The sequence below is a fragment of the Thalassophryne amazonica genome, chromosome 17 (assembly GCF_902500255.1).
Source record: "Thalassophryne amazonica chromosome 17, fThaAma1.1, whole genome shotgun sequence".
Taxonomy (NCBI): Eukaryota; Metazoa; Chordata; class Actinopteri; order Batrachoidiformes; family Batrachoididae; genus Thalassophryne; species Thalassophryne amazonica.
The window spans coordinates 32238877-32253230 of NC_047119.1; the positions used below are offsets into that span (position 1 = coordinate 32238877).

A 14354-nucleotide genomic window follows, 5' to 3' on the forward strand; every position below is an offset into this window, starting at 1 on the left:
ATTCAGTTTAATTTTGTAGAAAAAAGCAGATCACAGACATGACACAAAACTAGTCATTTCAAATGGCAACTATCTGGCTTTAAGAAACACTATAAGAAATCATGAAAAAAAATTGTGGCAGTCAGTAACGGTTACTTTTTTAGACCAAGCACAGGGGAAAAAAATATGGATTCACATCAATTCTGAGGAATAAATTATGGAATCACCCTGTAAATTTTCATCCCCAAAACTAACACCTGCATCAAATCAGATCTGCTCATTAGTCTGCATCTAAAAAGGAGTGATCACACCTTGGAGAGCTGTTGCACCAAGTGGACTGACATGAATCATGGCTCCAACACGAGAGATGTCAATTGAAACAAAGGAGAGGATTATCAAACTCTTAAAAGAGGGTAAATCATCACGCAATGTTGCAAAAGATGTTGGTTGTTCACAGTCAGCTATGTCTAAACTCTGGACCAAATACAAACAACATGGGAAGGTTGTTAAAGGCAAACATACTGGTAGACCAAGGAAGACATCAAAGCGTCAAGACAGAAAACTTAAAGCAATATGTCTCAAAAATCGAAAATGCACAACAAAACAAATGAGGAACGAATGGGAGGAAACTGGAGTCAACGTCTGTGACCGAACTGTAAGAAACCGCCTAAAGGAAATGGGATTTACCTACAGAAAAGCTAAATGAAAGCCATCATTAACACGTAAACAGAAAAAAACAAGGTTACAATGGGCTAAGGAAAAGCAATCGTGGACTGTGGATGACTGGATGAAAGTCATATTCAGTGATGAATCTCGAATCTGCATTGGGCAAGGTGATGATGCTGGAACTTTTGTTTGGTGCCGTTCCAATGAGATTTATAAAGATGACTGCCTGAAGAGAACATGTAAATTTCCACAGTCATTGATGATATGGGGCTGCATTTCAGGTAAAGGCACTGGGGAGATGGCTGTCATTACATCATCAATAAATGCAGAAGTTTACGTTGATATTTTGGACACTTTTCTTATCCCATCAATTGGAAGGATGTTTGGGGATGATGAAATCATTTTTCAAGATGATAATGCATCTTGCCATAGAGCAAAAACTGTGAAAACATTCCTTGCAAAAAGACACATAGGGTCAATGTCATGGCCTGCAATAGTCGGATCTTAATCCAATTGAAAATCTTTGGTGGAAGTTGAAGAAAATGGTCCATGACAAGGGCTCCAACCTGCAAGCTGATCTGGCAACAGCAATCAGAGAAAGTTGGAGCCAGATTGATGAAGAGTACTGTTTTGTCACTCATTAAGTCCATGCCTCAGAGACTGCAAGCTGTTATAAAGCCAGAGGTGGTGCAACAAAATACTAGTGATGTGTTGGAGCGTTCTTTTGTTTTTCATGATTCCAAAAACTTTTTCCTCAGAATTGAGTGAGTCCATATTTTTTCCCCTCTGCTTGGTCTAAAAAAGTAACCGTTACTGACTACCACACAATTTTTTTTCCTGATTTCTTATAGTGTTTCTTAAAGCCAGAAAGTTGCCATTTGAAATGACTTTAGTTTTGTGTCATGTCTGTGATCTGCTTTTTTTCTACAAAATTAAACAACTGAATGAACATCCTCCAAGGCCGGTGATTCCATAATTTTTGCCAGGGGTTGTATATATATATATATATATATATATATATATATATATAAGGTTGGTAGGATTACTCTGAAAGAATACATGTGGATTACATGTATTATGTACATACATTTGGATTACTTGTAATCTGATTACTTTTGGATTACATTCAAAGTATCCTACCCAACCTTGTGTGTGTGTGTATATATATATATATATATATATATATATATATATATATATATATATATATATATATATATATTATATATATATATATTCGTTGACATTTAGATTTTAGGTGCAGTTTTTGTTTGTTTTTGCATATCTACTTTATTTTAAGTGCAAAATAAAACAGATTTGGTTAATGGGATCATTAGATGTGAAGTGAACCAATGTTGCGTGTCACTAAACGCTTTATTAAGAAAGAAAGCAGGGTGAACTTTGTCTTCAAGTGATGAGCAGCTTTGGTAAGTTTAACTGATATTTTTTTATGTATCTTTGCTACCTATGTGGTCAATGTACTCATACACTCAACAAAAATATAAACGCAACACTTTTGGTTTTGCTCCCATTTTCTATGAGATGAACTCAAAGATCTAAAACTTTTTCCACATACACAATATCACCATTTCCCTCAAATATTGTTCACAAACCAGTCTAAATCTGTGATAGTGAGCACTTCTCCTTTGCTGAGATAATCCATCCCACCTCACAGGTGTGCCATATCAAGATGCTGATTAGACACCATGATTAGTGCACAGGTGTGCCTTAGACTGCCCACAATAAAAGGCCACTCTGAATGGTGGTTTTGTTTTAATGGGGGGGGATACCAGTCAGTATCTGGTGTGACCATCAATTGCCACATGCAGTGCAACACATCTCCTTCGCATAGAGTTGATCAGGTTGTCAATTGTGGCCTGTGGAATGTTGGTCCACTCCTCTTCAATGGCTGTGCGAAGTTGCTGGATATTGGCAGGAACTGGTACACGCTGTCGTATACGCCAGTCCAGAGCATCCCAAACATGCTCAATGGGTGACATGTCCGGTGAGTATGCCAGCCATGCAAGAACTGGGACATTTTCAGCTCCAAGAATTGTGTACAGATCCTTGCAACCAGGGGCCGTGCATTATCCTGCTGCAACATGAGGTGATGTTCTTGGATGTATGGCACAACAATGGGCCTCAGGATCTTGTCACGGTATCTCTGTGCATTCAAAATGCCATCAATAAAATGCGCCTGTGTTCTTCGTCCATAACAGACACCTGTCCATACCATAACCCCACCGCCACCATGGGCCACTTGATCCACAACATTGACATCAGAAAAACCGCTCACCCACGCGACGCCACACAACGCTGTCCTGCCATCTGCCCTGGACAGTGTGAACCGGGATTCATCCGTGTAGAGAACACCTCTCCAACGTGCCAAACGCCAGCGAATGTGAGCATTTCCCCACTCAAGTCGGTTACGACGACGAACTGGAGTCAGGTCGAGACCCCGATGAGGACGACGAGCATGCAGATGAGCTTCCCTGAGATGGTTTCTGACAGTTTGTGCAGAAATTCTTTGGTTATGCAAACTGATTGTTTCAGCAGCTGTCCAAGGGGCTGGTCTCAGACGATCTTGGAGGTGAACATGCTGGATGTGGAGGTCCTGGGCTGGTGTGGTTACACGTGGTCTGCGGTTGTGAGGCTGGTTGGATGTACTGCCAAATTCTCTGAAAACGCCTTTGGAGATGGCTTATGGTAGAGAAATGAACATTCAATACACGAGCAACAGCTCTGGTTGACATTCCTGCTGTCAGCATGCCAATTGCACGCTCCCTCAAATCTTGCGACATCTGTGGCATTGTGCTGTGTGATAAAACTGCTCTCTTTCAGAGTGGCCTTTTATTGTGGGCAGTCTAAGGCACATCTGTGCACTAATCATGGTGTCTAATCAGCATCTTGGTATGGCACACCTGTGAGGTGGGATGGATTATCTCAGCAAAGGAGAAGTGCTCACTATCACAGATTTAGACTGGTTTGTGAACAATATTTGAGGGAAATGGTGGATATTGTGTATGTGGAAAAAGTTTTAGATCTTTGAGTTCATCTCATACGAAATGGGAGCAAAACCAAAAGTGTTGCGTTATATTTTTGTTGAGTGTAGTTCCAAGTATTTAGAGTGCTTGTTCCAAAGCAGAAGGTTCTTGGTTCAAGACCACCCCTGCCCATTCTCTGTATAATGTGCTGTTGTGTCAGGAAGGGCATCTGGCATAGCATTTTGGACAATCAATGTGCATATGCATAGGGCTTGTCATGACCCTGCTTTAAAAGGGAGACGCTGAAAGAACTTAAATTATATTTACTTGCTTTAGGTTGCTCTGAATGACATCTTTGTGTGTGTGGTGTGTGTGTGTGTGTGTGTGTGTGTGTGTGTTGTGTGTGTGGTGTGTGTGTGTGTGTGTGTGTGGTGTGTGCGTAGTGTGTGTGTGTGGTGTGTGTGTGTGTGTGCGTGCGTGCGTGCGTGTGTGTGTGTGTGTGGTGTGGTAAATGCACATATGTCCAGAAGCTTGGTTGGAATCTGGTGACTTCTGTTTGTGTTTATGGTATTTTTGCTTGGTTGGTGGTTGTGTGAGTAAGTGCGGTTGTTGTGAGTTTTCTCTTCTTTCTTTGGCATTGTGTGGTGTGGATATGTGCAGTGTCTGTTTGTGATGCTGCACCAGGTATACTGCTTTCATTACAGGTGTCTTTTTTAGGTTTTGACAATAGTGAGGCTATAAGTCTGTTTCTAAGTCAATATAATTCCTAATTGCAAACTTATCGACAACTGCAAACATATTTTGACAGCAGCAATGATTTCCAGTTGTAGTTCTACCACTAGATGCTGTCTGTATGTTTACACACATTTCTAAGTCAAAGTCAAAACTTGGGCAACATGAGCTCCCATTTTTGATCCCAATCAGGAAGTGCAGTTCCTTGAGTGGCCGCTTGAGGCTGCCTCCAAAATAGAGCACTTTCCCATAGAAGCCCATTTTAATACATCCAACTTTAGAGCAGAATAAACATTTTTACAGTCTGGTACAAAAAAACGGTTTTTTGTCTCTATAGATAGTTTCCCATGACAACTGTACGGAAGAGGGTGATTTTTTTTTTCTAGCTTGTTAGTTTAAGACGTTTTACTTAATAAAATTCTGTATAATTGTGCCCTGTGACCCGGTGTCGCAGACCGAACGGTCCCCCCTAAAAATCGGGTCCGCCCTGCCTTCACTATGCATGCGTCATTACCCGCGGTTCATGGATTAACACCTCATTTCTACTTAAAACTGCACTCCATTCATCATCTGTCTCAGCGACAGATATCTGAAGCTTTTGTACAACAATCATTTCTACATAAATTCAGCATTATTTCATCATAAAAGATGGAGGAAGCGATCAGAGTTCCGCAGCTACATGATAGTTGCTAGCTGATGCATTCATTGCATGTGGCCAATTTCAAAGCGTCACCAAGTTCACCTCGTTTCTGCTTATAAATGATGTTAAATGATTTAAGAGGTTTTACCTTGTCATCTGATGTTAATAATGTCATTGTTCCCTTTGATCGTTTTGGGTGAAGAGACCCAAAGAGAGGCAGGGTGGACCAATTTTTCAGGGTGGACCGTTCGGTCTGCGACAGCGGTCCCAGTGTGAGTAGCTCAGCACTCCCCCTGCCTTCACTGCGCATGCATCATTTTGGTGCATTGGCAACGATTCACCGATTATTGCTGCTGGCACTGCACTCCAGTCACCATCTATCTCAGCGACAGATATCTGAAGCTTGTGTAGAACAATCATTTCCACATAAAAGATGGAGAAGCAATCACAGTGCGACAACAGCACATCTGAGTCTGACACTCTGAGTCTGACTCTCTATACAACCCAAAGCGATGAGATGGAATAAAGTGATTATTAACCATCAGATGACAACGTAAAACCTCTTAAATCATTCTAAAGTCTGTTTTAAGCAGAAACAAGGCATCTTTAAGCAGAAAGGAAGCGATAATCTGTTAATTGCTGCTAACGTTCCGCCATGACGCATGCACAGTGAAGGCAGGGGGGTGCTGAGTCCCTGACAACGGATAAGCAGGTGAAGATGAGTAATTGAGTGCGTATTGTGGGGCATGGTTGCTTTGAGTGACAAACGGCTCTGTTCATCAACTTCTCCACTCGTAGCCTCTGAACGAAATGAAACCACTCGCTTTTGTGGCTCTTTGGAGTGTTTTATTACAAACACCTGAAATAATATTGCTTGTTGTGCAGTTGAAACGCCCTAACGGATCATCTAGATGTCTCTGTTGCAATATTAATGCTGAGTGAAATGGTCTTAGTTTCTATTGTATGCTAACAGTGTTAGCACTTTAGCAGCTGTCAGTAGGTCACATAACACAGATTACTGGGGAAATATGCGGCGGATAACTTTTTCTGTCCACAGCAAAGTAAACCGTTACAACAACTACCAACGCACGCCCACAAAAATATGAATTAATAAACACACAAACACAGGTTAGCTTGTTAGCTGGTGGTTCGGACTCAGAGAGGGGGGCGTGTTTAGGCTTTTTTCCATCACACACGGAGCCACGCCCTCCACCCCTTTATGCATTAATGAGGTCACAGTCTGGGTGACGTCACACAGGCTTATCCAGTATATATCTAGTCTATGGTCAAAGTACAAGGTGATAAATTCCACACTTTGCATAGAAATGTTCATTTGCACTGTTTAAGCACAAATCTGTGCGTACAACAAATGTTTGATAAATGAGGCCCTAGATATGTACTTCTGTTACATACGTTGCACATCTTTGACACAAATTGATTTAACTCATTGATTAAACTTTGCTTGAGCATGCTTATTGTCAAATTCCAGATAAATTTAGCTATTAAAAGGTTGATTAAATTCAGATTCTGCACAATTGAACACTGAAAAAAAAATACAAAACTGTATATCTAAGAGCAGACTGTGACCTTTTCCAAACACTGCTCACACTTTTGCAAGAAATAAATAATGGAAAATCAAACTAATCCCAGTATCAGTGGATTTACTGGAACATGTCGATGCTGAGGGCTGATCCTGAGGAGATGGAGTGAGTCACAGGACCAACATACAGGTCTGCGGCCTGCGTCTGGGTGTAAACGCTCCTCCTCCTCCTGGTTGCTCCGTCTGCAGTGCACATGCACATTGCCACGTAGTCCACCAGACGGTGTGTGTACGTGCAGTTTCAGATTTTGCTCCCGGAGTAATGGAAACAAAGTATTTATGAAAGATGAGAAAGCATTTGTCTGTTTGTGTCATAAATGTCTGAGCTGAACTTTGGAAGCAGATGGGAACAGAGAAAGGAGAGAGGGAGCACAGTGAAAAAAGACATTAATGCAGAAATGAGTACTTCAGGACCTTTTGTATAAACAGCATTAGATGTTCTGTCTCATGCGCCTGGTTCTGTTTAGAGTGAGATCATCCTGGTGTGAAGAAAATAAACTGTCCTATATACAAAGAATCAAAATGTTGACATCATCAAAATGTCCATTTTATTAAAGAAAATTTGACTTTTTCAGTAAAAATTACTTTTGTAGGTTTTCATTTTTCACTATCTATACTATAGTATATAACTCGATAATAATGCATTAATGCAAATTCCTTTTAATGCCACAACTTTTTAAAGCATGATTAACACATACACCTTCTTGGCCCAGTAGTTTGGGACATCAGGAAGTTGCACAGCAGTGTGTAGATGGCTGGTGTACATCACTCATAAAACTGATGCATTGGATGAACTCAATTCAGTTATGAGCAGGATTTCCATCAAATGAATATATGTAGCCCCAACTCAAAGCGCATTCGTGCATGATAATTTAATTTAATTTAGTTGGGGCTACATATATTTATTAGATGGAAATCCTGCCCATAATTGAATTGAGTTCATCCAATGAGTCATTTGATACACTCAAAAAACTGACTCGTTGGATTGGATTCCATCTAATAAATATATGTAGTCCTAACTAAATTAAGTTACATTATCTTGCTTGGATGTTTTTTTTGCGTTGGGGCTACATATATTTATTAGATGGAAATGCTGCTCATAATTGAATTGAGTTCATCCAATGAGTCATTTGTTTGTGATACACTCAAAAAACTGACTCGCTGGATTGGATTCCATCTAATAAATATATAGTCCCAACTAAATTAAGTCACATTATCTTGCATGTATGTGTTTTTTTGAGTTGGGGCTACATTAGGCGGAAATCCTGCTCATAATTGAATTGAGTTAATCCAGTGAGTCATTTGTTTTTGTGATACACTCAAAAAGCTGACTCCTTGGATTGGATTCCATCTAATCAATAGAGGTAGTCCCAACTAAATTAAATTACATTATCTTGCATGGATGTGTTTTATTTGAGTTGGGGCTGCATTAGGCGGAAATCCTGCTCATAACTGAATTGAGTTAATCCAGTGAGTCATTTGTTTGTGTGATACACTCAAAAAGCTGACTCCTTGGATTGGATTCCATCTAATAAATTTATGTAGTCCCAACTAAATTAAGTTACATTATCTTGCTTGGATGTGTTTTATTTGCGTTGGGGCTACATATATTTATTAGATGGAAATGCTGCTCATAATTGAATTGAGTTCATCCAATGAGTCATTTGTTTGTGTGATACACTCAAAAAACTGACTCGCTGGATTGGATTCCATCTAATAATATATAGTCCCAACTAAATTAAGTCACATTATCTTGCATGTATGTGTTTTATTTGAGTTGGGGCTACATTAGGCGGAAATCCTGCTCATAACTGAATTGAGTTAATCCAGTGAGTCATTTGTTTGTGTGATACACTCAAAAGCTGACTCCTTGGATTGGATTCCATCTAATAAATTTATGTAGTCCCAACTAAATTAAGTCACATTATCTTGCATGTATGTGTTTTATTTGAGTTGGGGCTACATTAGGCGGAAAGCCTGCTCATAACTGAATTGAGTTAATCCAGTGAGTCATTTGTTTGTGTGATACACTCAAAAGCTGACTCCTTGGATTGGATTCCATCTAATCAATATAGGTAGTCCCAACTAAATTAAATTACATTATCTTGCATGGATGTGTTTTATTTGAGTTGGGGCTGCATATATTTATTAGATGGAAGTCCTGCCCATAATTGAATTGAGTTGATCCAAAGAGTCATTTGTTTGTCACTCAAAAACTAACTCGTTGGATTGGATTCCATCTAATAAATATATGTAGTCCCAAACTATTTTAAGTTACATTATCTTGCATGGATGTGTTTTATTTGAGTTGGGGCTACATATATTTATTAGATGCAAATCCTGCACATGATTGAATTAAGTTCATCCAATGAGTCATTTTTTTTTTGAGTGCACAAACAGAAACAAATTTTTTTGAACAGAAATGCCCGATCAAGGCATTTTTGAGTGATCTGCATCGGCTCCAGTTAAACACGTCACCAGATAAGTGCGCCCACGTTGTCTGCTTCGCTGTATGAACAGCGTCAGCTCTTTAAACAGTGTGTGTGTGTGTCATTCTGTTTCATAAGCACAGAGTGGTGAGAGCATCAGAGCTCCACTGTGAACACTTAAAAAACACATCACTTCAAATATACTCTGTGCGTGTTATGACCTTCCTCGTGGCCAATCACGTACCGATTTTCAGTGAAAATAAAGTAGCTTTTGCACGCCGTTGTCTGTTTAACTCATGTTTTTCCAGACAATGCACAGGCGCTGAGCCCCAGAGGAGAGTTGAAAGGGCCCTGCCCCCCGGTTACAGTAAAAGTTCATGACTGAAGATATTTTAAAGACATACATCATTGAGATTGTAGCCTCTCTGCTCTGTGTGTGCCTGGTCCTGTCAGATTTTAGATGTTAAGCAGAGTCAGTCCTGATTAGTACTTGACTTGGAGGCCATTTCGTAAGACGAGGGGCTGTGTGTGTTTCTCCAGGTACAACAGGAGTTGCATCAGGAAAGGCAAACGGGGGCATCTCTGCAGTAGCAGAAAGACTAACAATGAGAATGCACAAAACATCATTCCATCATCATTACTTTGAATGTCCTGGATTTACTACGACAGTTTCTGCAGTAAGTGGAATTGATGACACATTAAAAAAAATCTGGGGACTGTCGGTGACACCAGGTCTGTGTCATGGCACCTGGATAACAAATCAAGTTAAGTCGGGATTGCCTGTTGGGGAAAAGTACAGTGGAGTTTATGTGCACTCCATAGCCACTACGGTAGCCGTGAAGGTCCAACAGGAATCCTGAACATGAGACGGCCAGTGGGACTCTGGTTAAGCCTGTCAAACGGGCTTCAAGTTGAAGTCCAACAAACCTGATTTTCGGTAGTCGAATGCAGCTCCTAGTTTGGCTCAACACATCACACCCTGTGTAATGTGAAGTTCACATCTGGAGCCATAGCCTGTGGGTTTCATCCTGGGAAGTTGCTTTCTACCTTAAACAAATTCATGCCAGTGGCTTCCTTCCAGCTCAGCTTAAAAATCCAATTACGACGGGATAAAGATGATGGGTGCACGTCTTGGTGAAACTGGAAGTTCTTGCATGTTGCATGTTGGCGGAAGAAGTGTGATGGCCACCTCTCCTGTAAATTGATGACTATACAGGAATCTGGTCCAGCACCTGCGACTGGGCAGGCTTAATTAGGTGTACTGCTGCCCATCCTGAATGAAGATGTTGGCTAAACATCAGAAATCACGACCTATGCCTGGCTGGGATACTGCACCCAGTGGGACACCCCCTTCTGTGGACAAAATACGTGAAAATTTCAAACCTCTCATCTTACTCTTGGAACTTGCAATGTCCAAAGACTTCTTGACCTTGAGGATGTGAATCAACTGGAATGACAAGCTGCACTGGTTGCCAGAGAACTTGCGTGTTTGACATCGACATTGCCACCCTGATTGAGACTCGGCTATCTGAGAATACTGGAGCTGACTACACCTTCCTCTGGAAGGGCAAAGACCCAGAGGAACGCCATGGTCCTGTCATTGGCTTTTCCATCAAGAGCCAACTGGTTAGAGCTCACCTGGCGTCACAAAGCATCAATGCCACCTTATGATGCTATGGATTCTGCTCCTTGAAAACCATTTTGCTTGCTCTTGGACCAGATGCTGAAGAGAATATCAAGGAAGCACTCTACCATCAACTTATGTCCCAAGCAGAGACCATCTCCTCCCCATAAGGGTCTTCAATGCAAGAGTAGGAAAGGACCACTTTCTTTGGTGAAACATCCTGGGAAAGGAAAGAGTTGGTAAATGTAATGCCAACGGCATCCTTTTGTTCCAGCTTTGCGCTAGCTAAACATGAACTGTTTCATCAACTCCCAATTTTAACTCCCCAACATTTCAAAACAACTTGGAGGCACCCACAGTCAAACATTGGCACATCCTCGACTACATCACCAAACAATGATACAAGAAGGATGTGAGGATCACGAGGCGCATGCCAGGTGCCGATGACTGCTGGACTGACCAATCACTCACCACCAACTGCTGGCTGTCTGAAGAAGGCACAGGTCCCCAGAAACAACCATACAAGAAAAAAGTATGACATTGACAAGCTAAAGACCCATCCATGTCAGACATCTTCAAGATGCTGTGCAGGAAAGTCTCATATCAAACCCTACTGAAACCACGATTGAATCAAATAGACAACATGTTAGTCATCAGTAGCAGCCAAAGAAACCATCGGCCTTCACAAATGGAAACACAAATACTGGTTTGACAACAATGATAAGATTGCTGCCTTCATTGATGATAAACACAGTCTTCTTTCCATTCAGTGCACCTCTGCAAAGGGCGTAGAGAATAGGCGCTCAATGCATGCAGCCGTTGGCACACTTACAACCTGTCTTCAAAAACTTCAGCCATCGATAAAGTGATGGTATATAATGCTATGTAGTCTTGTCTCTGATCTACAGAGCTGAGCATGGGAAACGCCCCCCGTAGATGCCCTTTACAAGCAGACCCTTAAGGCGGCGGGCATCAACCCCAAGGGCTGGAGAGACAACAGTGAGGCAATGTACCAAATGGAAAAATACCATCCAAACAGGGATGGAACTCTTTGAGGCCAACAAAGAGCAGAATGGAACCCAAGTGTCATGAAGAAAAGAGAAGGCTCCTCAATTGTCAAATCACAGCCGAGGTCAAATGCATCAAATGTCCTTGAACCTTCAAAGCAAGAATCTGGCTCATCAACCACCAGTGAGTCCACCACCACAAACCATGAACTGGAGGAAAAGGTATACTTGGTTATGAGTAATTACCAGTGACATATATACGTATTTTTCAGACTATAAATTGCACCGAATATAAAAATGCCTCTTATAGAGGGAAAAAAGTACAAACTATAAGTCGTGCTTTAATTTAGGATTTTTGTGGATTGTTGTAGTATACTTTTTATTATTGACATTTATTCTTTATTATTGTCTAATAGTCTATTACACAAGAGTCTATTTTATGTGTAGAGGGGGGATTTAAGGACTCAAGGAATCTGCTCAAAAGATGTAGCTATGGACTGCATGCTTATAAACCATGACATATCTCTATCTGCATTAAATCCTAAACTGGAAATGTTTAAATGTAGGTTTCATGGCACAAGCTAAGGGCTAAATGTCTGCCAGATGTTGAATCAGTGATGGCAAAATTGCTCTTGGTTCTATGCTGAATTTAGCATCATGAAAGGGCATCTATTTTTAACCTCTTTCAATACATGCCTCAAAAAGGGCCTTTTGCCACTACATTCCCTTCTTATTGTGCAATTCACATGCATTTATTCACATTCTTTTAGTTCAGTCAGGGGCCAGAAACAAAATTCAGGATTGTGGGAGGAGAATTCCAGCAACGTGGACAAAAGAACTCATCTAATTTCTTGCAGATGTGTCTGCAGTGTGTGAGGGAACGCTCTGCTGCCCTCGCTGAAGGGAAAGGATCTGCACAGGAGAAAATGGCTGGTTCTGTTGGTCTGGGGTTTTGTATAAGAAAAGGAGGTGATCCAGGAACGTGTGCACATAGTTTGACTCCCTGGAGAACTGCTGGTATGCAAAAAAAAAAAAAAAAAATCACAGGACATTTCATCCTTGCAGCAGAAGCCCTATCAGGGTTTTATGACGAAAATAAATGTTTTCACTGAAGGTTTCAACTGGGCACGATCAAATTTCTGGAAGAGAAAGAGCAATGAAGCTGTTGGGATCCAGAAGTTTGCATATCAAATGTTCTGAATTTATACAGAATTTTGTAATTTCTTCCATTTAATGCGCCTTCACAGACCTCATCCACCATCTGAATCGAACTTTCTCACTTATCTGTCAGCGCTGAACAGCTCAGAGACATCTAAAGGGAGGATGCATATTTGGATCTCATATGACACTGTTGGACTGTATGCATCCCCCATACTTGCAAAAAAAAAAAAAAAAAAAGTAACTCTGCTTGACTGTGTTCCAGTGATTCTTACTGCATAATCTTCATTACCCAAGAACTCCAGCTTAAATATACTATTACAGCACAATTTAATCATTTTAAGTGGACCATTACAACTCAGACATAGCATTTAGTCTGCTTGAATCTCAGTTTTGTTCTAAGAAAGAATTATGCAGATAGAGATGGCCGATATCACAAAGGTACAGTTTCAACAAGAACAACAGAGCACTCAGTGGAGCGCATTCTCTTCGCCAACATGCAATAAGCGCTTTAACCCATATGCCCATATCGATTGTTTTTTTAGCATTAATATTCTACATACATGCAGTTTATTTATATTCTGACAATTATGCTTATTTATGAGACACTGACAAACAAAAGCCTCCAAATATAATAATAATGAAAGACATCAGAAGGATGATGCCCATCCCAGGCACTTTGAACAAACATAACTTCACTTTATCATTCCTTGTGATTTTCCTAAGTCATTCCACACAAATGTTGCACTGATCAGTATAAAATTTCAGTCGTTTCTCTAGCTCTGTTGGCTGTGAAGATATAGCAGAAAATGTGTGTTTGTTGACCTTGACCTTGACCTTTGCCTGATCCTTTCCAACAGTCATTTATTTGCCAGATAATATTCCCACCACATTTGTGAAAATCTGTCCTGATGTTTTTTTTTTTTTATCTTGTGCACAGACAGACACCTCTCTCTCCACACACACACACACACACACACACACACACACACACACACACCACACACACACAGAGGACTGATTGCAATGCCCGGCTTCATCCGCCTGGAGGGAAATAAAAAGATAAATGGATAAATCAGGGAGCCTCTCCAATCTGGCAACACTGCAGGCCAACACATCTCTGCAGATCTTTGTGATCCATAAGGCAGAAAAGTCAAAGAAACTAGAGACAAAATGAGAAAAATTTGAGGTTCATGAGTTTCCTTCTTTAGAGTCTCCCTCTCTCTCTCTCTCTCTCTCTCTCCTCCACAAAATATTACCCAGTCTGTTCAACACATTTCTTTAGTTATAGGGCCCTATCTTGATGATCTATGGCGCACATAGTGCAATTGTATTTGGGTGTGTCCAACTCTACTTTGTTATTCCACTGCATGTACTCTGAGCACAAGTAAGAAGCGTGGAATAAACTCATGAAATTTTCATCTGTTATTCTGTTTAAGTCGAGTTTTTGTGTCGTGGAGGGGGGGGGGGGGGGCATTAGGACATTGGTGTTCTTTGTGAGTTTTTTGGGTTCTGTGTGGTGTTGGGGCTGGCGG

The 14354-nt window shown here is 40.8% G+C and overlaps 1 protein-coding gene across 1 annotated transcript in view; it reads left to right on the forward strand.

The window, feature by feature from the left end:
* Nucleotides 1–14354, forward strand: part of mpx (myeloid-specific peroxidase) — a 45465-nt gene that overhangs the window by 21451 nt on the left and 9660 nt on the right.